This window comes from Bombus terrestris, chromosome 10 (genome assembly GCF_910591885.1).
Source record: "Bombus terrestris chromosome 10, iyBomTerr1.2, whole genome shotgun sequence".
NCBI lineage: Eukaryota > Metazoa > Arthropoda > Insecta > Hymenoptera > Apidae > Bombus > Bombus terrestris.
The window spans coordinates 8824160-8850745 of NC_063278.1; the positions used below are offsets into that span (position 1 = coordinate 8824160).

The window sequence follows — 26586 nt, forward strand, 5'->3', positions numbered from 1 at the left end:
TCGTAGATGCAATTCTGGAACTTTTTTGTCGCACGTGCTTGGATTTCGGATTTTTCCAGACTTGCCGGATCTTGTCGGATCTCTGGCTATTGTCGTGTCTAATTTAAAATTACAATTTCTTTCACAATTTTCAATTCTATTAACATTGGAAAGATCAAGATAATTCATTCTTTAGATATACTACAATATTAGTTATATTATATTTTAATGTTTTAATTGAAAGTTTTATCCATAACCAGAACTAAAATTCTCTCGTTCTCTCTCATTTTTATAAAAAGAGAAAATCGATAAATATACACGTATAATAGCTCCAGAAATTCCAGCTAGTGTATTAAATACCATCTGGAAAATGGCTTTTAAAGTTTCATCATGGATTGCATTAAGCTTTAAATCCTGCGATTTCTGGCCACAGCCCTGAAAGAACGCTTACGTCAACGCTTTCTCTCGTTAATGTCGCTAATTAAATCTGGCGCAGCCGTTGCGCCCCGTTGCAATCCGATTTCGATCGCGGACGCGTAAGAATTACACAGCGGCTTCTGTGTCTGTCACGAATAACAATGTGTCGTTACGATTAATTACCCGGATTCAGTTCATTAGGACACCGGCGTGTTTCGCATATGCTTTAATTAATGCAATTTACTTGCCAGAATCCGAAGGGGCAGACAGAGACAGGGCGATGATGGCCAGATAAAGGGGAGTGGAGGGTGGAAGTGGCCGCTACAAAAGGAGTTTCATCCAATTACGATTTCATTCCACCGTTCATCAGGGAATTCTTTCGTTCCATCTGCAACAATTGTGAAAAATACATTTCATGTAGCCCTTGTGCCTTCAAAGTGGTCAAACTTTGTATTTCTAATAATTTCTTTCAATCAGAGTTCTAATTAACAAAGTAGTTCGTTTCTTTCCGACCTCCGACGAAACAGAAAATTCTATGATTTTAATCATTCTTAATTAGTCTTACTAAAATAAAAGTTTATAGAGCAACAGAAAGTTTGGAGGTTCGCAACACTGCACAAACTTCATCAAACCTTATAATGCTACAACTCCGATGCCGACCTCAACTCTTATTTCTCTCCACTCAAACTCACCCTTAAACTTATTATTTCCTCTGGACTCTAGGTCACAGTTTCCTTTTCCTTCCACTAATTAACTTTCATCAAATCTCATAGTTTCACGACTTGAAGATTACCCACAATATCCGCCCTTGGCCATTCATCTCCAAAACCATCGATTCGTCCATTCCGATTCAACATTCATTCGCCTTTTTCTTGCTTTATACCATATAATCTCTGTCAAAATTCGGAAACTTCGAGCTATACAATTATTCCGAACAATCACCTTCGCCTGCACAAATCTACCTTCAAACCTATCGTTTCCTTGAGTTTCCCACTTTCTTCCAACGTATCCCAAACTTCATCAAAGCGCAAAACTTCCTTCAACTCCAAAATCATTCTCAACGACCACTCTCGTCTACTTAAAGTCCAACATTTTCTCGATTCCAGCTCTCAATCACCTCCTTCGTCATCCTACCTTCTCCTACTTTCCAATCTGCAACGAAAGGAGACACCAATCTTAGCGAATTCTTTCCATGAGCGGATACGACGCGCTCGTGGGAGCAGCTGCCCGGAAACAGCATCTATCCGCGAGCTCCTGATTGGTGCATGTTACACCTGTGCCATCGTGTGCATGTGCACACGTAATATTTAACGCGCGCGCGTACTCCCGTGTCTACGACAATGGGGCTTGGCAAACAGCTTTTCACGCTGGTTTCCTCTCGCTCGGGCACATTAAGCGCACCCGTGTAAATTTCGTGTACACCTGATTGTTCGCGTGTTAACGCGGCCCAGAGCCGTATGCATATATATATATGCATATATATATATATATACAAATACATATATATGTAACGCGGGAATCGAGCGGAACGTATGTACCAAGCCCGGGGAACATCCATGACAATCGCAGTTCGCTTAAGAGCGACGTCGACGAGCGGCACACGGCGACGCGTACGCAAGCGTATAACCGAGTTTCCGGTTATTCGGATTATATTATAAGACGTAACGATTGACGCGACGATCTCGACCAGAAGAAGAAAGCTCGAGCGAGCTGCGCGTCTCAGAAACAAAATTTATCCGTTTCTTTCTGGGGCCGTTGTTTAGGATGAAAACTATAGACGCGGATAATATTAATAACATATAACGACGAATAACAATGAAATTGTGGATTTTTATGCACCTATATGAAATTTAAAGCTGCACGAAGAAAATAGAATGCACACAATAGAAGAAAATATAGGAAATGTTCAAAGTACGAAATGAAAGATACGAAATGTCAATAATATAACAATTTAGTAATTAGAATTTCTATGCATTTATGTAGATGAAATTTACGTGATAACGTAAAAATGCACAGAATGCGTACGATATACGAATATATAGAGAATAAGTAGATTACTGGTCTTAATCTTGAATAAGTGAAACGAATTTTTATTTAAGTTTTACCTTTTCAGTTGTATCCATAAAAATATAAATTTGTTTAAGAATCCGCGGTGCGTTGAAATTATTGTAGAATATTTTCCGAGCCACCCAGGACTTCTAATAATTTTGAAGTGTCGTTGTAACGGTTCTCTCACAATGACCACCGTAATTAGCAGTTCTTATAATTTACATCCTCGAGTGTTGTTTCTGCACGTTGATGGAATTCTAATTTGCAAGGGTTCATTGTTTCGTTTTGGGGCGCAGAATTCTTGTAATTCACAGGGTTGCAAGGCGTTAATTTCTCGATTTTGCCTGGCTGACAAATTTTCTGCCCTAGTTTGGCTTGCTTCACCGTGAACAGCGGCTAATTTCGTCTTAACCGCGAGTCTGCTTTGAGAGTTCTATTTCTGTTTTGGAGTTCAACGAAGAGTTTCGGACGTTCTTCGGATTTGGCATGAACAAGTTTTAAAGAAGTCGACGGCAATTAGTTTCAAACGTAATTTCCACGCTTATGATACAATCTTTGTCGATATCTTAACAAGTTTCGCGGTTCTACGTAGAAAACTTGTGTTTCCGCGTTATCAAGAAAGACAAGGGGACAGAAGTTCTACTCGAACCTGATTGATTTTCTCCTACCAACGATGGCGACCGAGTTTTATCGTAATGATAAAGTAGATTTCAGAAACTATTCCTTGTTACAGATCCCAATGATTTTAGTTTTGCACCGGATACTTCGCGGAGAGCGAACTTGATAGAAAGGAAATGAATTTCCTTACATTAAAGACGATTCTTATTGATTGCGATCGATCGTTATTTAAAAACTTTCTAATTTTGCCATTAACCATATTTGACAAAGATTTTATGAAATCCGGTAGACATTCTTACATAGAACTGCAGAATATTTTAATCTCGAATCCTTTGAAAACTACAGTTCATTTCTCTCTAAAGAAATACCCGTCTTCGATCTTCTCTTTATTTCAGAAGATTGTTTTATTCGATTCGCATAATCTCCCTCCAAGGATTTCCTTCTTCATGTTCTGCAATGAATTTTGTAGAAGATAAAATATATCTTTCCAAGAAGATTAGAAATTCTCTTATATGAAAAAACCATCTATTGTTTCTTAAGAATCTTTTAATTTTTACTATTAACCATATTCGATAAATATTTTTGGTCTTTTCTCGATTTTCTGATAAGTATCTTCGAATAAAATTCCACAGTACTCTCATCCCGAATCCTTTAAAAATATACCATTTCTTCCAATTCTCTACAAGAAAAAGGCATTTGTCCTCGGTATTTCTATTTCAAAAAATTATTTTATTCGATTCTCCCTCTAAGAACCTTATCTCCATCCTCCGTAGCAATCGATCGTCGTGAGCGTGAAAGAGAAACCGCCTCGATTTATCCCAGAATTTGTCTTAATCACCGGTAGTAAGCTGCCCCGCGAAGAATACAAAATGCAGCTGAGAGACGAGGTGCTCCATGATCATGTAAATAAGGTACGAAAATGTAGTTTATGCTACGTAGCCGAGACCCAGTTTCGTGTTTCCGGGAAAAACGGTAATGGATAGGGACGAGGGCGGACAAAGCGGAGGACGAAAAGAAGGGATTGCTGCGCCAAGAATACGTACAGCTTCCGGAATATTTCCTATTAGAACAAAGGAGCGGAATACAATTTCCCAGGCAGCATCGTCTACTGCAAATGTATAATGACTTTGGGAATCGACGGACAAGTCCCGCGAAACTTCGTTCGGTGTCTCTCGTTCTGGTTTCATAATCGCAAGACGGTATACGAGAGATCGTTCGTTTCGCTGTGGATCGCCTCGATAATTGTCCCGGCAATTACACACTTTACAATCTCTCTCGTCGTTGTCATCGTCGTCATCGTCGTCGTCATCGTCGTGGTTGTCCTGGGTGCTTCGCGACTGCATCAACGCAGCAAGATAAGCTTCCCCTTTCCACCTCTTTGGAGCGTGGCATGGAAATTATACGACATAATGAAATTCATCGATCGAAAGGCAATTTTGCGCGATGCCAGCGTACTCCAAGTCACCGGTATTATTTATCGGGGACCCGTTATCGCTAATTGCGGCCGATATTTTAAAGAGAATGTGAAGCACGCCCGAGCATTACCAGACGTGCACGAGGTTTATCGTGAAACTGGATTTGGCTCGACTGGTTTGGCTCTCTTTTCGCTATGGTATTGTGCCGTTTAATTATTTATAGGCGGGGTACTTCAAGTTCTAATTGGGCAGCGAACCACTTGCTGAATCTTGATAGGATTCAGCAACCATTGTTACGCTGCAGATGTAAGGGAATAATAGCGGATCGTAGACAGGTACTCGAAGACTGTGAGCTCTTCCTATATCAGATTCCAATCTTCCATCGAACGATCTTCAGCCGGTTGCCGTTTTTAGGCGGTATATTACGCTCTTTGATATCGAGTAGTTGCGAGAATGTTCTGATATTGTATTATATTATATAAAATTGTAACCTTAATGTATCAGTGAAAATTTATCTTCTATTAACTGCATCTGTTTTAACAGCGTTTCATTCACGGATAAAAATATCAATCTCAAAATCGCTTTCGACTCAAATTAAACGCACAATAAAATTCTTCTTACAAACAGTTTAATCAGAACTGCATGTCGTGATACTTTTCACGTCGATATACGAAACACTCTTATTTTTAAAAGCTACGTCCGAGCAACATGATAAAGTTTGGTTGCGAACTTTTGCCAATCACTGTACACTTGGCTTATGGTTCGCTTTCTTCAAATAACGATGGCAAAACCAGTAACCAGCCAACGAACTCGTTGACGCGAGTTAATCGGCGCGTCGCCGCTAAAAACAATCAGCCACGGGATCGAGTTAAATATAAAGTAACGCGAACGAAATAATAAACAGGACGCGCCAGAAATTGCGACGCATTTTAATGTTTAATTGGCAAACGTGCGCCGATTAAAAACGACCGGTCGCTGATTACCAGCGATGGGAAAAGGTGGAAGTGGAGGGAAGGGATCTTTTCAATCGAGTTAACGAGGGGATGCGATGCGATCGCGACCGATTTCCCTCAGTCTCGCCTATCCGGTTTTCTCTATTAATATACTAATGAATTGTATCCATGGTAATTCGCTTTTGTTCTCTGGCAGCTGGACCATGGACTGTAGATCGACTTTTCTGCTTCGACGCTGGGGACCGGGAACCTGCCACGTTTATTTCGTATACGTAGATCATAATTAAAGAGAACTTTCATTAGATCCCAGTAGAGATCTCCATCTAAATCTTGTCTAGATTAATCAAGAAACATAAATAAATATAAATCGAAAATCTTAACTTTGTTGAATTTGTATTGGGTTAGCAACTAAGTGATTGCGGATATTGTCATTAGGTGGTATTGACAAAAGCCGCAATCACTTAGTTGCCAACCCAATAAATCGAGTTTATTTTATGGCCCCGAGCTTGAAATTAAATAAATACGTACACGTGAATTTTAATTTTCCTTGGTCTATGATCATTTGATAATTTTTTACCCTAAATACCGCTTCTAAGTAGCTTTCTAAGTTTCAAGATATCATTTGTTAATGCTCCATTGTTATATTTCTAACAGGGAAATTACGTTGCACGTATCATTAAGAATATAGACTTACCAAAGTCTATAGCATCATCGTAATGACATCGCATAGCTCGTTTGGATGCCGGCAGTAACTTAGAAATAGTTACGGCTTCGTAAAGCTAGTTATACATGTTTCCCAAGATCGAGTAGTTGAAATTGGAAGCGGAACCTGCGTGGTTCGATTAAAATTTAAGCGGATCTACCGGTTCGAGAAGTTCGTCCGGATGTTTGCGTGAGTATACTGTTGATTAACAAGATCAAAGATATCGTGTCGAGATGTAAATGACGTAGTTATAACGTACATGATTTATGTACATATTGATAGCTTCCGGTTTGTTTTTCCCGCAATTAGCTCCCCTGCAAACTAAAATCTAATCAACATAAATTATCAAGACTATATCCTGTACATTGTGTCACGATACACTTTTATATCGTTCGAAGAATTATCGATTAAATTTCCGGAATTTATTTTATCATTTTTACGTAATCTACACGAGGCTCTATATATTTCATTTTCGTGGCATTACATTTTTTAATTATACCAAAGTACCATTAAATGATCCGCAATTTAATAAACCTCTAATTAATTAGCAAATGCTGTAATAAATATTTACTACGATGCGCAAATACTTTTTATGGCCATTGTGTGAAGCGAATGACATAATATTTGCGATAAAATAATTAAGAAGTAAAATCAATGGAAATTCGATTCACATTCAATATATACTAAATCTGTAAATTTTATTTCAACTTATATTAGCTATACAATTATTTATATTAAATATAAATATAAGCTACCATCCTGATACTTATTGCCAGCAGTGTATATGGCAAACGATTTCTTCACGTGTCGGTGATGCTCGTCACCACGGAAACCATATATTATCCGCGGACCGATGGCAATTTGTACAGTTGATTTTCCAAGTCAACGAGCAATCAGGAAGTTGACACACAACTCCCGCCGCATTGTCGCGTGAAGATTGCTTTTTCATTTCGTTGGTCGTTTATTTTTTCGTCGATCAACGAGCCCCGGGAATGTAAATTAATCCGGTATTGCATATGAGATGCGCGGATGTGCGGGCATATCGGCACCGTATTGAATTCCGTGATTGGAAACAGGTATTACGCGTCGCTTGTGAAGGGTGGAAAACCGGCGTTGGGGGTGGAGAAAAAAAAGGATTGTGGCAAAGGGGGCAGGAGGGTCTGTGGCTCGTTTCTGGCCGTCGCTTTTCCCCGGTCTGTTATCGAAGGCGTTTCGTCGAGGAGCGAAAATAGGGGAGCGCTTTTAGCCTCCACTGATTTGAAAATGTATCCTCATCTCTGTCTCTTTCGTTTCTCCTGGTGGAAAATTGCACGCGCGATATCGTGTTCAAATTCTGCTTCGACTTTTATCCTGCCACTCTTTTATCTTTTTTCTGTCTAGTAGATAATTATAGAGAAGCAGTGTTCGATACATCGTGGTTGAATATGTAGTAGCTCTTGTGATGTAGCGAGCTTCTAAATTAAAACGTCCGGAACTGATTGATGCAGTGACATCCAGCATCGCTCGCGATACTCTATCCGTTTCTATGGAGACTGAATCAAAACTGAGTTATGCTTTACGCGAGTCTTTTAGACACTTTTATTCGCCCGTTCAAATATTCGATATTTTAGACGTTCGTGAGATCTGTGTATTATTCCGATCTGTTTATTAATTTCAGGCAAATCGAACGATCCAACGTTTGCAATAATTCAGGATCCCCTTGTGATACACATATGTTTATGTATGTTACTAAAAAATTAATTAGGGCGCAAAGATACGATCAAATTAAGCGTCATCGTCATGGACCACGGAATGATGAACAACTACCTGCATTTTTTACGAAGACCCTAATTAATTCTTATGACTTCGGTTCCTCGAGTGTCTGGCTGTTCGAAGCTTCTCAATTAACCATCCCTTGGCTGACTATCATGAACGTCTATCTTGTAGTTGGTCTCAGACATCATAGAATTTTTATAATAATATAATTATAATATATAAATATAATTTTGTATTAGTGGAACAGCACCGTACGATCTATCGTCGAGATTTCTCTTTCTTTTCCTTTTAACATTTTTATTAAATCATCTTAAAGCAGAACGATCCCAGGTAACGGCGCGCGAAATAAACTGCACGAAACGTAATTTGTGCTCGTTGTTTACGAACAATAATTCACGACGCATGCTGTTTCGTTCGCAACAATTAAACGAATACCGTGTTTTCACCCGTTTCAACGTAACGGTTCGCGTGCGTTCCACCCCCTCTGTCTCTTTTTTCTCCTTTTTTCCCCGCTCGTTTCTTTTTCCCATCCCCGTTCTCGTTTTCTGCACGGTGCTCGCGCGCGATCGCGCTTTTATTGGAAAGCCGCAACAGATATTTTCGCTGCGTGCGAATAACAGCATATGGCGGGGCCAATTTTCCGGTAACTTGGTCGGCTGTAAATTCAGCTGATCCTGGAGAACCAGTGCCGGACAGCAATTACATTTTTCATGAAAATTAAAACGCCGTCCACGTTGGAATTCGTAATAGGCTGCTTAATGGTCGTGTTAAATTTCAACCTCGGACCAAGTGGAACGAACGCGATAGCTGACCTTTACTTTCGATTCGCGTGACTATCGCATTTGTTCTCCGAACAGAACGAAATAGTATGCCGAAAAAATGTTGTTTCGATTGGCAGAATTTTTCTAAATTTCCGTAGACGAGTTGAAGCTTTAATTCAACTTCGGAAGAGTACAAAATCAATTGCAATAGCTGTCTGTGCGTTTATGGAAAATTTTAAATACATTTTAACACGCCAAACTATATTAAAATATACAAAGTAACGCATTGGTTATAATATTTAATAGATGAAACGAATCCCCGCTTGCTATTCTTTTAACTACGCCCACGAAAATATGAAATTGCGCGAACATTCTAACAACATTACGCTACCTTCCTACAAGCAACTTAACTAAGCGATTAATTTCAGGCAGGATGAACATAGTCTTAAAATCTAGAGTATAGATATAAAGTGATGTTCGTAATAGCCTCATTCGAAGAGGCACGACTGACGAAAATTGGCAAGCGTCAGATGTAAAATACAATGGCGAATACGCGTGATTATTTCGAAAATGAAATGGTAGCCTGGAGGCGGCTCGACCTGGCTTATTTACATTCCGGGTCAAGGGCTCACAAAGGAAGCTGTAATTATGAGATGAAAGCATTCCCCTTGGTTCGAGAGTAGAATACCTCTCCATACACGGGGATATACGTATAGATTCGAGAAAGAGGCGAAGTATTCACAGTTTTTTGGCGTTTCATCGCGTCCAATTATTCGTTACCTAGTGAAGACCATCCCTGAACCTTGGCCCTAATCAATTAGTCTCACGGACCATCTTTCTTCATTTTCTTTTTCTTCTTCTTATATTCCGTGTATTTTCAAAGCAAACCACTGAAATCGTGGTAGGAGGAAAAGCATATAAAAAAACGAACGAACGAACGAACGAGTCTCTCGAATCTCATTAGCCGTTCAGCTTCGAAACTTTGTCTTCCGATGTTATTAGAAGAAACGAGTTCGGTCGCGTCAATCGATATTTAATTAAACTCGAATTTGCATGAAAGTTCGACGTGGGTAAGAAAGGATAGGGGCGGCGGCATAATTAGGGATAATCTTTTACCATTTATCTTCTAAGCGTTCCGGATGTACATTGTTAATTACGGCTGACAGTAACGAAGAGAGCTCCACTTAATCGAGCACGGACTTCGCAGCCACCGACGTCTCGGTTCTTCCACGACTTTCTTTTCCTTTGATCCTTTGATCCCCCGACTGCTGCTGCTGGTCTGCTCCTTCAATATTTATTTATCCTGCCAGACGCTGCGAGAGCTCCGGCTAGAGAACGCTTTTATCGCCGTTTTCGCGGTCAATGGCGTCGCATAAAGGGACACCGGTTCTCGTGTAAACTGGCCGAGAATTAAATGGCCGAGTAAATTGTAGGACGAAACGAACCGCGAGCCTCGTCGCGTCATTTAAGAGACGACAAGATTTCGCTGGAATTTCAGTGGAGGCGGCAGGTTGTTCGAATAAATTGAGAAAGAAGGCGTTAACCATGGATGGTTAGAGAAAAATGAAATACCATAGTACGTGAATGGGTGGACATTATTTTTCAATGTAATTTGTTGACGATTGTGCTCGAAAAATTATGACGACGAGTGATAATGGCACGAGTGGAGAGCGGTGGAGAGCTTTTACAGAATAAATGGTAAAAGTGTTCGATCTACCGATGGTTTTGTCAGTCTGACGAGCTACGCGATACTCGAGTTTCGCGAATAATGCTGTGTTTCAAGAATATTCGTCAAATTCGAGTATTAATTATAATAGCTTGTTATTATCGCAAAGAAATTTTCGTACAAAAACGCTTTCGAGAAATTAAGTAATTCAATGTTCATCTGCGTAGTTAAAATAGCGGCGAAAAAATGTCCTGTTAGAGGGAGGAAAGTTTAATCGGTCAGTTTTTTTTATGTTTCGAGAATGTTGACTCGTTGCGAGTTGATTCCTCGAAATTCTCTGCTCGTTCGACGACCGTCTATTCGACGATTTACACGGCGGAACGACGTCACGTGAGAGTTCTGGCGAACTCTGCGAGCAATTTTCTTCGAAATGAAGCGAAACGCGTCCCCATCAGTATGCAAAGCTCGTTGCCTTCTTTTCTAGTCTAAGATCGAGGCGTCGCGACATAAATAGCACCTCGATTCTAAACGAATCTCCTAAATCGTCTGCTCGTTTTCTAATCAGCCGAACGGTGTTGGAATTTCGATTATTTCCACGAAAATTTACTATCAAAAATAAGAAGAAAATTTCAAACTCTAATGGATTAATTTTTGTATGGTTAGATTGTACTTTCACCGTAGCTGCTGTTGAAACAATTAGAATTATTCGTAGTCTGAAGACGTTGTTTCCAAAGCTAAGCGATCGCGAATGAAATTTTGCGGTAGAACGTTTCCCTTCCGAGGAAGATTAGCTGCTCTACATTGCTACTTCCACTCGTTGTTGCTCCATCTTCTATCACAAGAGAAACTCTGCTTTGTATTCAGGAAACGTTAACAGTTTTCGAGTCGCGGCGTGGGTGGGGTTTAAGCAAAGGCGGTTTAAATAACCGAGCAAACAGAATGAGTCACGTGCAACTTCCACGGAGGGTGCCGATATATTTCCGTTTATAGGAAGCTGGGTTACTCTCGGTAAACTTCGCTTTAATTGGAGCATCTTTCGTCTCGTGTCCCGTTGAAGGTAACGAAATATCAAACTATAGATTCGACGATCCCATAGACCATCAGCCTATTTTCTTTCTTTTTCACGTTATCGAATAAGAGAGAAATAAATATATTGGATTATACACCACTGTTCAATAGTATTTACTTCATTTTTACTAGATGTATTTTAGTTAGAGAATTATTAATGAAAGAAATTGTATTAATTTTATTCTTTATACATATTAGTTGAATTTGTAAAATATGATATGTAACAATAAAACTAGTGTCTGTAATTGCCAAAACCTTATGTAGGTTTCTTTTTACTTCAGATCTTTTCATTTCTGAATCATAAATCATTCTTGAAGCAAGAGTATCTAAATCGTATGTGGTAGATAGTAGTAATATATGCAGCAAACAGTAAAACATATTATCGCCATATGTTCTAATAACAAATTTGAATGTATAATTTGTTGATTGCATAAACAGGCAGTAAGTACTGTATTTAATTTACACGATGAATTTTGCGAATCGAGAGGAAGCATCTGGATACGGGTGAGTGGTATTACATAAAAACGGCGGTATAATTTAACAAAGTATCAAAATGCAAAGTACTGTCGCAAATTGAAAAAGGCTGGGCCATTACGATTTGCACATGAGTATCATAACGTCAGAAATTATACGTATAATCATCAAAGACCCAATTCCATTTACATGAACAGTACAGATTACAAGCTCTTACGCGAGCAAACACGTAAAAGGTACACAAGGCAGGAACGAGCGTGGAACGGCAATGGGGAACGAATGTAGAAGCTTTTACTCGAAATTCGTCACGTTCTCATCGCGTACAAAAGCAGGGGCCGCGGCGCGTCCCTTTCGCACAAAGAACACCCTTTTCGAACGCATTTCTGCGAGTAGTGGCCGCGTTAGAAATTCAGCGTGCAGTTTAGCCCACAATCGACGTGTGCTCTCGCCGTCAGAAGGCTGTGTCGTCGCTTGGGAACACCTGACACAGAGCAAAAGGAGAGAAAAGATAGAGACAGAGAGCACGATGTGTAACAGTTGGCACGAGCGAAAGTTAACACCGTACCTGCTAATGGCACCCATTCCTCCATTTTCTATTCGTGATTGTACACAGTACCGAGCGTACTCTTTTCCGAAACACTGCTCACTCGAGTACTTATCGTGTAGGACAGAGAAGAAGGAAGAAACAAGGACGAAGAGGGGCAAATAGCGGATTCGAAACGGTGTTACGCCGATACGAACGATAGAAGAAGAGAAATAGGGGCAGGTTGCGCAGCCGTTTTGTTCCCAGCGAGGGACATCAATATCGTTGCACCGCGCCAAGTATTCAGAATGCCCTTCAAGAATTTTAATGCGACGGAGAAAGAATTTATTGCGACATAGAATGCGCAGTAATGGCGGAAATACGTATAAAAGTCGGGAAAAGGGTGCGCATTGTCGCCGTCTAATGGCCTGCCCCGGGCGTCGCACACTGGCGACGTGTACACGCACCACCACCACCACCAGCACCGTCACGCTCCATCGCTTCCACCCCTTTCTTCTTGCCGGTGCAGTGCCGTCCCTTCGAGAGCACCCCGAGGAGCAGTGAAATTTTAAGAATTCACGGGGACCTGGCGAACTTTCGACGCAGCGTTCGAGGTTCCTTTGTACACTTTCCAGTTAGATACTTTATCTTCTTCTTTTTTTGTTCATTGTGTGGTGCTACGATGGAAATTTAAATGCGTGAATTATTTATAATCCCGACATTGTGTACGCAACTAGGTAAATGAATTCGGTTCCTTATTCGAGGTAACTCGACGCTCGGTGTTAGGGAGTTTTTAAGATGGTTTCGAGTTTCCCGGTCTAGAAACGAGATCGGGAGGTTGAAATTAATTTTCTTTCATGTTGATCTCGAATTTCTCCTGTCTTCGTCTAAAACCATCTCTGATGATTTTTGCTGTCGAAGAGGGCGCGTAGTTGATAATCCCTCGATATAAGAGCAATTAGGAGAAATACGCGAGCATTCTTCGCCTTAACATAATAGCAGCCTCCATCGACGATTGTGAAAATACAAACGTACGATCATTTTATTTGACGATTATAGAATTCTTACTCTGGCTTTGTTTCCATGTACGATGCTTTCTTACGTTCGAAGAAAGCAAAAAACCTATTACGTTCTATTTCATGACTTTATAATCTTTATACATCTTATAACTTTTTATATTCATCCTATAATTATAATCTATTATCCTATAATTTTCTTAAACACGAAAAATCTTTGAATCAATTTTACGGAGATAATTGAAGCTTCTTTGCACCCTTAATTATCTCCGCAACAGTCGCCAACCCTAAGAAAGCTCATCCTTTGAATTTACACAACGGTGTCCCCCACGTAACAGCTTGGTGTACCAAGATTCATCGCCAGGGGTCCTTTGGCTGAAGAACCCTGACCTGCGTTCAGCGGGATGCCGCGCAAAGAAATAAGCGTGGATGGTGCCTACCCTTTCCCTTTCTCCACGTGTTTCCGGCCTTTCTCAGCCCTTCTCAATTTTACCGTCTTTTAGCATCTCTTTCCAGGCGATTCAAGAGTGTCTCGGGCGAGAAGTGCGCCATTAAAATAGATCAACTGTGATCTCAATTGGGAGAGGCGAGGGAAAAAAGGGTCGTCGCGCTTTCTTAACCCCTGGATGGGGGTCGCTTAACGCGTAATACAGCCCCTGCCATTGTGTCGAGGCTCGTTGAATAAATACCTTTCGCTTCGATCGCTATTATTCCTGAATGGCTGACAAAAGGACAGAAAGAGATCGAATTGACGAGCGAAATATCCATAAAACGTCGAATTCGGAAATCTCTCGGTAGAGTTTTGATTTTAATATGGCGGATAGCCCTGGGTAAATGATAAAATATCTGTTGTATCACTCACATTCTTTCGATTGGCACTTTTCAAGGTAGTTAGTCTGCCGATAATTGATATGGGATTAATTAACCACCAACGAAACTGTATATGGCGTGTTCGTTTGTTTCTACGTAAAAAAGGTACGTCGAGGAATCTCTTCGAGCGTTATCAAATTTGTTAAAATGCTGGCTTTCATTCTATTTTTTTCTGCGATTATTAAGACCGCATGGATGCTTTTTACCGTCGTACAAATTGACGTCGATTGTACAGCATTTTACTTGTATTATATCGTTTTAATTAACTTGTATTATATAATTTTAATTATATTACGTTACGTCAATTCTTCAATTCCCACGACTTTTCGTTTATTCCACAGCGAAAGCAAATGAATGGTTTGCGTTATTCTAAATATAACGCCTATGTAATAGATAAGTATAATACAAGTATGATATTTCTGTCATATTTCAGCTTTTACATGCATGAAATGCCTGGTCATTACACACTGATGTACTGATATTTTGATCCTAGCATACTGTCATGTACATTACGCTGTTTATACTTTTACCGTCCAGTTAAATTTTTTTCGCTGTTCACTAAAATAACGAAATACGGCAAAAAAATTTGCGATTTATATTAAAAATATGTATATTTTAGAGTAAAATTTTAAAATCTGTTATTTCGTGTACGCGGAATTTTTAAAAAATGCAAATCAACAAAATTGTCTATATCGCGTTAGCCCGAATAAGGTACGAAGAATGGTAGACTTAAAAGATTCAGTTAACGCAGATGTGTAACAAACGGAAAGAATTAGCGAAGGAGTTATATGGAGCGAGCGGTAGGAAGCTTCTTTTCCAAGATGTTTCTATGGTGTTTTTAAGATGTTTTCCACAAAACCTGATTGTATCAGAAAGTTCGTTAATAGATCGCGTCTGACGGGCGGGTATATAACTTGCCGCACAGCCCCTGGTATCATCGTCGATACGACGAGCCGCCTTTGAAGATCGTCGGTGACAACGCGCTGTCGATGATAAAGCTTGCTCCAGCGGCGTGACCATTAGAGGTAACGGCTTTTCATTGGAGAAAAGTTTACTTTCTTGAGCGTGAGCGTTCACAACGTGAGCGAACTTGCTGACAGCGTCTTATATACATAGGTAACGTTGCATTAGCGGTAAATGGCCGTAAGAACATTGATGGCCTCTCCTATTTCTGGCTCGCTAATTATAACTAGCACAAGGTCCCGTGGCACGTTCAATTTCGCGCACCGTTGTGACCCATAAATTACGCTAATAATTCCATTCTCTCTCGTTCTCTCCTACCACTCATACCTTCTTTACCTTTGTTTCTCTTGTCACACCGTTAGCCCGCGCTCAAACTCTTTTCCTTCGTTACGAATATTATTATTTTCATTAGGAAATACGTTTATTCGCAATTCGTTTGTCGCCCGCCCTTAATTTTCATTCGATTATCGTACGACACGGCCGATAAATTGAATTTCAAACGCACGAACTTTCGAGCATGAATTGCATTAACACCCAGGCTCTCAGTCTTTGTTACTATTATTTTCACCGGAGATCCTTCCGGCCTTTGTGCCATTTGCAGTTAGCTGGCGCAATGCTTTGCAACCGTACCGATGTAAATTAGCTCGGATGCAACGTTTAACCGTGGAATATCGTCAGGAAATGGGCTTTTGTTAAATACAAATAATCCGGGAATCAAATTATGCACAAGCCAGCTGTGACGCCGGCGGGCCGAGCGTAGGACTCGGCTAAAGTCAGACAGAGGGAATATCGTTCGTTCTCTTTCGTTCGACCGGATAACGTTACTACTTCAAATTTCACACTTTACGTTGTAATTTATTTGGTTTATGGCCGTGGAAGATTTAGAAGAGCGATACAAAGGGTTACGGTACGTTGTTTTGCAACGTTACTGAAAAGATCGAAATTGTATTAGGAAACTTGGGAATAGTATAAAGCATTTCCACGAGGTTCTAAAGTTTCGCGGGACCATCAGGAAGACCATTATGTACTCTGCGACAATGTTGACACTTTTAAATTGTCTTACGAAACTTAGAAACGCTCTGGAGAATTTTAACGAGACACCAAGGCATCATAGGTCTCTTAAAAAGAGAGAGAGAGAGAGAGAGAGAGAGAGAAAGTACGGAACGCTTTTCAACATTGTTGAGAATTTAGAAATCTCTATAGAATGCTTACGAGGGTTGCGTAACGTACTCATAGCATTCCAACGTTCCGTACGGTACCATCAGAGAAGCCCCATGATAATCTTCAACGTTGTTGCAAATTTCAAAATAGTAGAATGCTGAAAATAATATTGTTACGAATTTCAAACTCCGTGATCCCTGCGTTGAAAGGTTCGATTTTTAATTATTTGTAAATTGAAGTTTATCCTCTTACGCTAATGAATCGAAAGTAATGCAGCGTGTAATGTTAAAATACGATTTACAAAGGATAATTAACTATCCTGTAGTTTCTCCATAGATTTTTAAATTGGTTTCAAATTTTATTAATATAATTACGACAGTCGTGCTTTATTATAATGCTAATGAAGTTACGTAATATATGCATGAAAATTGTCTCTGCTACCTGTGTTCAAATACTGTCGCGAGTTACCGTAGATATTCCAACGAACACGAGAATCGTGCAGCATTGTCGCATTATTAAAAATATTTTTAATATCACTGGTAAAATGCCTGCGGATCCTTTCCCATCCATTTTCTCTATTTATCCCGAAATTCCCATGTATGTATTATACAATGCGGCCTCCTCGATCCTCGCGTAACTTCGAGTTAAAGACCCCCGGAGCAAAATTCTGTCTCGACTTTGATCTCGTTGGGAAGCCAACGTTGAATGCGCGTGTATACGTATATCGCTGCTCTACGTCCTTTGTGCGAATAAACGCGAGTGTACGCGCGGAAAAGCGCGTATCTGCGTCGCGAGGAACGATAATGCAGCGTTCACACCGTTCGGTCGGAAAACTGTCCCGCTATTTTCGTCGCGTCGTTCTACCGCGAATTTTTGTCCACATTTGCATATCAAGCCAGCTTCAGGCATTTACTAAAAATCCCTGGCAAACATTACTATCAAACTTTGTATTCTTGTTTTAATTCAGGGTTATCAGGTGGAATAATTTTTGCACGAACCATGCTTCCCCCTTATCGGCTATCTACTCCTGTTTTTATTCTCGCATTATATTTCTGCTCGAGATTCCGCAGCGTTTTCTAGCCGTGTTTGCGTCTTGATTAAACGATAGATAAAATAACAACGAGTCGATGTTCCGAAGCGCGCGATTGGAAACGGCCGTTATCGTTCCGCGTGCCGTTGTAAACAGCGATTAATTCATTTCGCAAATCGCCAATCGAACCGACGCACTTCGTTACAGCGTTGTTTACATGCACAGCTGAATTATTATTTCATCGACAGGGAATTTCGACCAATGTTCGTTCCAGAAATTGATGGAGATATCGTTATCCGATAATGTTATGATACAATGAAGCAGAAAAGAAAGCTTAAAATTGGTACATTATGCGTATAAATATTAGTAACTTTTGTGCTAGACAAAATGTCGTTTTCATGCTGATAACAATTATTCGTATTCTGGGATACTGAAATTTACAAATTTGTTGCAGATACATAACACCGAAATAAACCTTGATTGGATGTATTACAAAAGTTTACAGAGTTAAATTTTCGACTTGTGACTTCTGATAGTTGTACCACGTGTTTTTTTTTACACCCTGTACATTGCATCTATAACTTGTTCTTAAATATAATCCTGTTCCGGTGCGTTTTATACCCGATCATCTTTTACATTAAATTTTCAACTTCTGGCTTCTATTATACCGCGTATCTTTTTGCACCCTATATAAATGTCAAATATAATTCCATTTCGTAACATAATAGCGTGTTTCGTTCAACATCATAATCGATTACCTTTTCCCGTAACTGCTTTCCTGTAGCCGTATTGCTTTCACAGAGGCAGTTCTTCTCCTGTAACGACTTTTGCCTCATCCTCCGTGTCGATATCCAAAAGAGGGATATAAAGTATCGCGGATACGTTATTCGCGACACTGCAGTAATTCTCGGAGCCACTCGAAACCCGAGGTCGCCCCATTTTGCAAATAAATGCCGGAAAGCGTAACCCTCGTCGTTGGTAGCTCGATCGAATTCCAACGTTTCGTTTGATCTCGTTGTGAACGCGGCAGAAAGGAAGACGTAATGCGATGCGGCGCGGTGCGTGACGTAAAATGCGAAAGCTTTTGAAGTTCGACGGAAGGGTCGGTGAAATTGAAGCGATCGGTATGTGTGTTCCACGATCATACGCGTCTCTCTTATTGACGAACGACTGGCTCGCCTCGAGTATCGTCAATTCTCGTTAATTTATATCGATCTGTTGGACAGCTGTTGAAAAATGGTGGATGCAGACGGTTCTTTTCATCACCGATAACAACATGCGGTAATTATTCTGCCGTTCGCCATGCTTTATCCCTTTTACGAATGAAGACCACGCGGTAAACGACAAGACATTTTTCATTCTTTATAGGAGAGCTATTTTAAAGTTCAAAACGCTTTCATGAAATCCTGTAATAATACAGGATTATGTACTTTAACGGTAAAGTTATATCTTCATTTCTTTCTTACGTGTCTTTAAATATGTGCTTTGTAAGCTTCTTGGATATCAGTTTATTTTAAACGTGTTCTTAGGAAATCTTATAGCTATTGTTAAAGATAAGTTTTCATTGGCTTTTAAGTATGTTTTATCGCTTTACTGAACATTGTAGTAACGTCTCCTTGATTTGTTAGAAAACTTCGTAGACTTGTCATCTAGTCTTAAAAGCTTACATCTTTGGACTTGACAGGTTGTTTGTCTTCTCAACCGTGTTGTATTAAAGTACTTCCGTACGGCTACCAGGCTGCATGGAAGTCACAAGATCAACAAAAATGAACTTATCATGCTCTTCCCCTCTGATCTTTAAATACTTGAATCCTTTTCGAAACAGTATTCTACGGTATTCTTCACACATCTACGGCTGTTCAACGTGTTTAAGATACACAAAAATACTTTGAATCTTGACGAATGAAGAATGAAAAGCTACCTAAACTAAAGAAATCAAGAATGGAATTGCTAAAGAAACCAAGTACCGAATATTTGTTGCAAGAGGATGAAATATCTGCGTAAATTGCGATGCACAAAACATTAATGAAAGGACAAAGGTGTCTCGGGGGTTAATTGTTCGCCGAAATTCGAGAATATATTTGGTCGAAGAGACGACGTGGATACAATCGGTCGTTCGTTCGCGAGAGCACAATGACGCGTGTGCGGCGCTTTCTGCGTTTCGCCGCGTTACATCTGCGTGTTTAGCGTTTAATTAAATTATTTGGGGGTTACCTCCATATTCACTTCCGCGGAATGTGATTAAATTATGTTCCACGGCTGTTCCTGAAACGTCGTAATTTATTTAGTGTATTCACATGAGCAACAATATTCATCCGCGGGATAACAAGCCGCCTGAGAGTTCCGTGTTTGATTCCCTCTCGCTCGCACACTTTTGCTCTGGATTAATTTCACGTAAGTTTAACCTCTCTCGGTTCCCAACGTCGCGAACGCTCCGCTGCGCCTTTTGTACGCCGAACTTTCGCGGTGAATTGCGAATTCTCCGAATCACCCGCCTGAAAATTTACAACCCGCGCCGTTTTGTTTGCTTTTTCTTTATCTTCTTCTTCCTTCTCTATCTCCACGACAATAAAAAAACGTATCAGTTTATACGTTGAAACGTTACGTAAACTTTTATCTCTGTACAAAGAACTGGCTTCCTAAATACCTCCTAATTTCTTTTCTTTGGAACTCTTAATTTGTCCTCGTTCTAACGGCATTCGCAATTTCCCTATAAAATTAACGTCGCAACCCCTGAAACTTGCTCGAGGGGTTGCAGACGTTACCGGATGAGAGATTTTTGGCTGCGAATTTTGCATACAGCCTGACAAATCTTGCTGGTGGCGTGTCCCTAATTTCCAAGAAACAACCGCGGAGACCCTGGTGTCTCGTTGCACGCCGCCTGTTACCAAAACGCGGAGACTCTCTTAGGCTCGCGTCGATCGCGATCCAGCTCCGCCCCCAGCCTCGAGGAATCGCCAGGCTTTCCAGTTTGTAATTAGAATCCAACCCAGAATGAGATGCTCTGGAATATCCGTGAAACGAGCGAGATTGTTCGCCTTAAAAACTCATAACGCTCGCGTCTTGCCGCAGCAACGTTCCCATCCTCTCTTGGATTCAGTGGCTCCGTCTCGAGTGGTTAATCGTTCGAGTTAAGCGCTCATCGTAGTGCGCCATTTTACGTTGCTTCCTATTGTTTACGAGGGAATAGAGGAGCAAAAGCGGTGCTCGAGACACGAATTCGCATTACATTCGTCGCGGCCTCGTAAAACACCGCGCTGGGATTCGGACCGCGAGATTCTCGCCGGCTGTTTCTGTCGCGTTTCCTTCCGCGTTCAGAACGAAGCGTGATAGTGGAACGATCGTTTAAACGAGGCGAGTAAATGTCTCGACGGAGGCTGCAGTTCGTAGAAAAGGCCGCGGTCGATCAGACGACGCCGATCCTGGACATAAAGTTGCTGGCCAGGTCCGGCAAATCGAGCAATTGGTCGGTAGCAGGCGGCGCGATCAATTCGCCGGAATGTTAGGACAAATGGCGGGTGAATAGTCGCTGGCTCGACGTATACCACGGGCTACGGCCATAGAAACGGATTATAGGCATCGACGAGCATAGCACGGTACAGCAATAGCGGGCATCGCGTCGCGCGCCCGCGGTAATTGCAATAAATTTTTCAACCAGTTCTCGCGTCCGGTTATACAACGGTGGAGCGAGAGAATAGAGAGAAATCGTGCTTCCGCCAGCGCGATTCGTTTCGAGAGCGACGCCAGAGCAAAAGAAGAGTAAAACCGCTGCTTGACATAGAAAATATTTACGATTATTCGTAGGACATTAAGGAGGCGAGTAGTTGCAGTGGACGTAGAGTCGGACACCGCGCCTTTTGCTTGGCCGGCCTCATTTAGACGACACCATCGAGAAGAAGGATAAAAGAGGCGGTACAGAGAACACTGGAGAATAGAGGTAGAAGAGAAATAGAGGGAAGAAGCGAAAAAGATGGGGAGTAGCGTGCGACCGAGTTGTTTCGCCGGCAATACCAACCGGCTATCCTTTCTCTATCCTCGTGCTAGCCGCGAACCACGTCTGAAAAGACCTTTATCTGTTGTGTATTTTCCAGTGAATTAAGTTTCTTGCCTTCTGCTGCCCAAGTTTATATGTTTTGCGGAGAAGATAGCGCGGCGTTCATCCTCGGTCGACGCGGATCCAAGGGCTGACTGGCTACCTCCACGACCTCTCTTCGCTCTGAAAGAGAACGTACCCGGCACGAAGGGGGATTTGGGGGTTGGGTGGTTTTTGTTTGCGTCACTGCGCAATATCCAGCCACCGGCTTAACCAGCTTCCTCCCCGCCGTCTTCTTCTTTTCCTTTTCCTTTGTCCAGTTTTCTCGTCATCGTCGGCGCCGTTGTCGTCTACTTCTGGCTCCTCTCATCTTCCAGCTCGTCCTTTCCGGCTGTCTCGCACGATCCTCTCTACGTTAGCTTTCGGCAGGCCAGACACCGAGGGGCTGTGTGACATTGTTTCAGCAGCCTTGGCTGTCGCGCGCCGCCTACCCGAGATCTCATTCCGCCGTTATGGTTTCGCACTTCGTTCTTAGCACTCAACATTTTTACGCGGCCGTCGCTTTTGTTTTCGCCCGCTGCCCCCTTTCACGGCCACGTTTTTATCACAGCCCGGGGAAACGGATGATGGAACGTTCCTCCCAACCGTGATCCCGCACCCGCCTCCTCTCTCCGTTAACTTTCAACTACAAATGGATCCTTTTTTTTCAGGCGACCGTAACAAGCCTCGACCCGCTTATCTCGTTACGAACCAACCGGAGGGAACACCAGAGAAAACGCTTCGAGAGATTTTCCTCTTTTACGCGGTTCCAGGCACCGCCTGATTCCTTAGCGTGTTGAGTGCGTTGTGGAAATATTAATCTGTTGACTTGCTTTCTTAAACAGAGTTCTACATGTAGCTATGTATCAAGCGTGAAATTAGAAGTTCATATAGTTTAAGCGATTTTAGTTATTTATTGTTAGATTGGTTTTAGTTCTTGGTACACGCAAATGTAATCTTTGTTTACATGTAAATGTAAAATAATGTAAATATAGTTTATTTTTTAGAGAAACAAAATGATACGTAAAAAGTGGGGAATAAAAACGTCAATGATTAAAGTATAAAATTGTACCTTTATCAAAGCAATAAATCACTCAAATCCGTCGAAATATATTGCTGTGAATAAATAACATTTCGATGAAAATTGCAGTAAAATTTCATTCAAAATTATTTTCACCACTCTGATGACTCTAGTATTATGTGAAGTTAAATATTCAGAACAAAGTAAAATTTTATTTCGAATAAATGGAGAATTTATCGTATGGAATCTTCTGATAGGTCTGTTGTTAATCCGCTAAGAGTAGTAATATTCTCTACTTCGTCAAGTTTTTTACTAAAAGAAATACTAAAATATCTTCTTTCTAATTTGTTACGTCGTATAAGACACGCAATGATTGGATATTTTTGTCCAGTGGTATAAGTCAACGTTTGCCTCTGTCTTGTCTACGTTTCCTTCAAAATTCCCACGACGAGAGATGGAACGCCAGCAGGATTTCCACACTCTCTTAGCAACGATTCCGAAGTAATATACATACGTATCGCGCGTACAGGCAAGCGCGACTCATCCGTGTTCGCAGGCTCTTCAGCCTCGGGATGCTCTTTGTTTGCGCCAATATTTACTCGCCGGCTAAATTACTTCCTTCTATAACTCTCTCCTCTTTCGCAGTTAGGTCTACGAGACTTCCTCTCGCTTTCATCCTCAACGGAACAATTATTGAAAGATCTGCGAGTCTTTGAGAATCGACATCAACAACCAGATTATTCGTTTCGACGTCAGTTTCAATTGGATCTTCGTGTCCGTGACGAATTTCACGTTCTTCGGTAAATTTTCGAATCAATTAGATTTCACTAACATTGAAAAATATCTCCCCGGTTTAAACAAAATGAAAATATCGTTATATCGATACGCATGATTTCTACTTTCCCTTTGTTTTAAACATCTTCATTAAACATTACAAATATTTTTTATTTATCTCAGGATCGTTTTTTAATCGACGTCAATTTCGTTTTGTATCCTCGCTACGAGTTCCTCTTTTCCTCGTTGTCCCATGGAGACTTTACATTTTGGATCGCTTTCGCGTAATACCGGGAGCTCAACGCGACAGACAGGCCAGCTTAAGCTAGTTCCTTTGAGGGCTACTGGCAGAGATTCAGACAGCGCGGAAGGGGAGACGCGTTTTTGCGTACGCCGTGGCAGACGTACGTCCATACTACTGAGTCGCCGCAGACGCGCGTCCATACTACTGAACCGCCTACTGTCAAACGTCCTTTTTGCTCAGCCCTCTGACTTCGGGTCACTTTGAACCAGAATGTCTCCATCCGGAAATCCATGTAATAAGTAAGGTCCTTAAGGGCTGAGATTGGGGCTTGTTAGAGGCTGCTTTCTTGTAGGAATTGCTGGATCTTAGATCCGTGTGGGTTATTAAAAGTTTTTTTCTTACTATTGTGTATTTCCATTAATAACCAACCAGCGAAAAACGTAAATAACGTAACTCGTATGTCGTTTTGTGAATCAATATGTTTATCAATAAAACTATATATTAATTTCTTTCAGACACGTAGGAAGCGTCTCTTTATAATCGTTACGTTTTCTACTTAATTTACTTCAGGAAAAACTTCACGTTTGACGCTTTCAAAAGTATTTCCGAAAACTATTATTATAATATAATTTAATAAAATATTATTACACCGCGTTTCTTTACATTTCTCCTTTTCTTCGGCGTAATTTACTTTTACAAAGAAGGAACTTTGCGTTTGTTAAGTCTTCCGGAAATTATACTTCTATTACCCAAATAAGCAAGGTGCGTTTAACCCGTTCATTTCACAGAGGATCGAACTGTATCCGACTGCCCTTTCGCCAACCTTTCTCAAAAGACAGAGGCAGTCTGCCAACGTCTATATAGCGAAATATTCCTCTCCATTAAACAGTAATCGTGATTCGGTCGTCGATTAACGCAACAATCGATGATAAGAGAAAGCAGGCCGGGACTCCGGCTTAAGGCTCTGCGAACATTGCGCAACCGGATCAAAGGTACAGAACTACGGTTTAATATCTCGGAAGAGAGCAGATAGAAAGAGAAGTAGGAGCCAGCGAAAGGGATAAATTGGAAAGCGGAACGGGAGGAAGGAAAGTGCCGAGGGCGTGAAAGCACAACGGGGATTGGATAAGGTGGGGAGGTTGAGGTAGACGATGCGTGTAACGGGTACGAAAGACGGAATGAGAAAAAGGGGTGACAATGTGAAAGGTAGAATGGGACGGATAGAGTCGGGACAATGTCAGTGTCTGGCACGTCGTAAGATAAAGGGAAAAGTCCGTGCAACGCGGCGCCAACGATGGAAACAGGCCCCACAGAAGAAGGTGGTTTCGTCGTCGGATGGAAATTACGTAGGCAGGGCAGTACAGAGGAAAGCATCACCACGGAAACGCCCCACGGCCGCTCTGTAATCAAGATGGGTATTACATTTCCGGTAATGTCGTTCCGCCAGTTTACGCTCCCGCGGATGATGAACTAAAGTGCTGGGAAAAATTCGATCAACCCGGTTTTCTGAACCGCCTCGTCTTTTCCCTCTTTACACTTTTCCGCTGTTATTGTTTCTTTCATTCTCGTTCCTACGGCTGTTTGCTCTTTTAACTTGCTTCTCGAAATTGCATCTTGGAATTTTATTGTCTCCCAATAAATGGAGAACTAGGAATCGCAGTGTATTCGGCGTTTCTTATTATAAAAAGTTCGTTACGTGTTTTCAAATCATGAAAAGATAAACGTAGCAGATGACGAAGTCATAGATCGATTAGTTATGAAAATAAAGGGATCTTTTTGAAAATTTAAATATTTCAGTTGATGGAAATCATTGCATTTCCAGACCGTCGATATTTCATCTATGTCTGACATATTTTCAATTTGCTGTCTTTTATTGTTTTGTTGTATGTAGAGAGATAATGGACAGATAATAGTGAAATAACTATCCTGCATGCGAGTTTCTGTAGCTTTCAGATATTGTTCAGAGCTTTTATCATAGCGATGTGTTTCTGCTTGGATACGATTCGACGAATGAAAAATGGAGAACGGCACGAGACGTCGTCCTCGAGATCGTCCGTCACACGAGCCGTCCGTGTGTTTCGCGAGGTTCAGCCGAGCAGATCAAAGATAAATGGTGCTGCGAGTATAGATTCTTGAGACATCGGAACCAGCGACTGAAAGGAAATTGTCTTTATACGGATGTTGGTCATTCGATGAGGGGTGAACAAGTCAGCCATGCGTTCTAACGTTGTCCTGAGTACAGAATGTTTCTATTCCTTTCAAATATAATCTTTCCGTGCGTTTTACTGTGATATTGACACTGACATGGAACGTTTCGATCTTCTTGAATTTTCCATTTCGTGTGTTGTCTACTTTACGTAGTAAGTTTGATAATGTTGGAGTAAAAGTAATTACATAAATCAGATACATAGAACGGGGATGTGAAATAATTTCTGTATCAAAAATATAATATAGTAAAGTAATTCTAAACAGTTTTTAACAGTGGAAAATAAAACGCGACACAACGTATCACGATGCAATGCATTATCAGTGCAACGAGTCACTTTCTGTATTTCACAATCATCTGCTCTAAATCATCCAAAATTTCCATTCGTATAACAATGAAGAACATAAAAACGGCGGTTGATATTTTCTGCAATTTTGCAAGTTCACGCTTGGTCGAACCTTCGCACAGGCAAGTTTTCTGAACATATCGTAAGAAATCGAAAGATGCATTTAAAAGGTATGCAGACACCCGTCGACAAAACCTTCGCGACGAACGGAAGCCGTCGTCGAGGCGGAACCGCGGTTTTCACACTCGCCAGCGATGAAATTTCAGGAGGGTGATCGCGACTCGTCGATATTCTTCGCGAAAGCTCACTGCTAAGCGACTGAAAGCAGGCGAAAGTGCTCGACGGGGTGTCGTTTCGTATCGTCGATTTCATCGACGTCGTGACGGGGGCGAGGATTTCCGTCTGCGAGGGCGTCGCGACGTTTGCTGCGCATAAATTCCACGAGGTCGTCGCGTGTAATTTTTAAATCGGCGAAAAATAATTAGAAGTTCGTACGTGGTCG

At 41.1% G+C, this 26586-nt stretch overlaps 1 long non-coding RNA gene across 2 annotated transcripts in view; it reads right to left on the reverse strand.

Moving 5' to 3' along the window:
- Nucleotides 1–425: 425 nt before the first annotated feature.
- LOC110119611 overlaps nucleotides 426–26586 on the reverse strand; it is a 209068-nt gene continuing 182907 nt past the window's right edge. The window contains exon 5 of one of the 2 annotated variants that reach the window (XR_007225270.1): nucleotides 426–784. This is a non-coding gene — a long non-coding RNA (uncharacterized LOC110119611). The remainder of the gene's footprint in view (nucleotides 785–26586) is intronic. The other variant, XR_007225269.1, reaches the window with a different exon arrangement.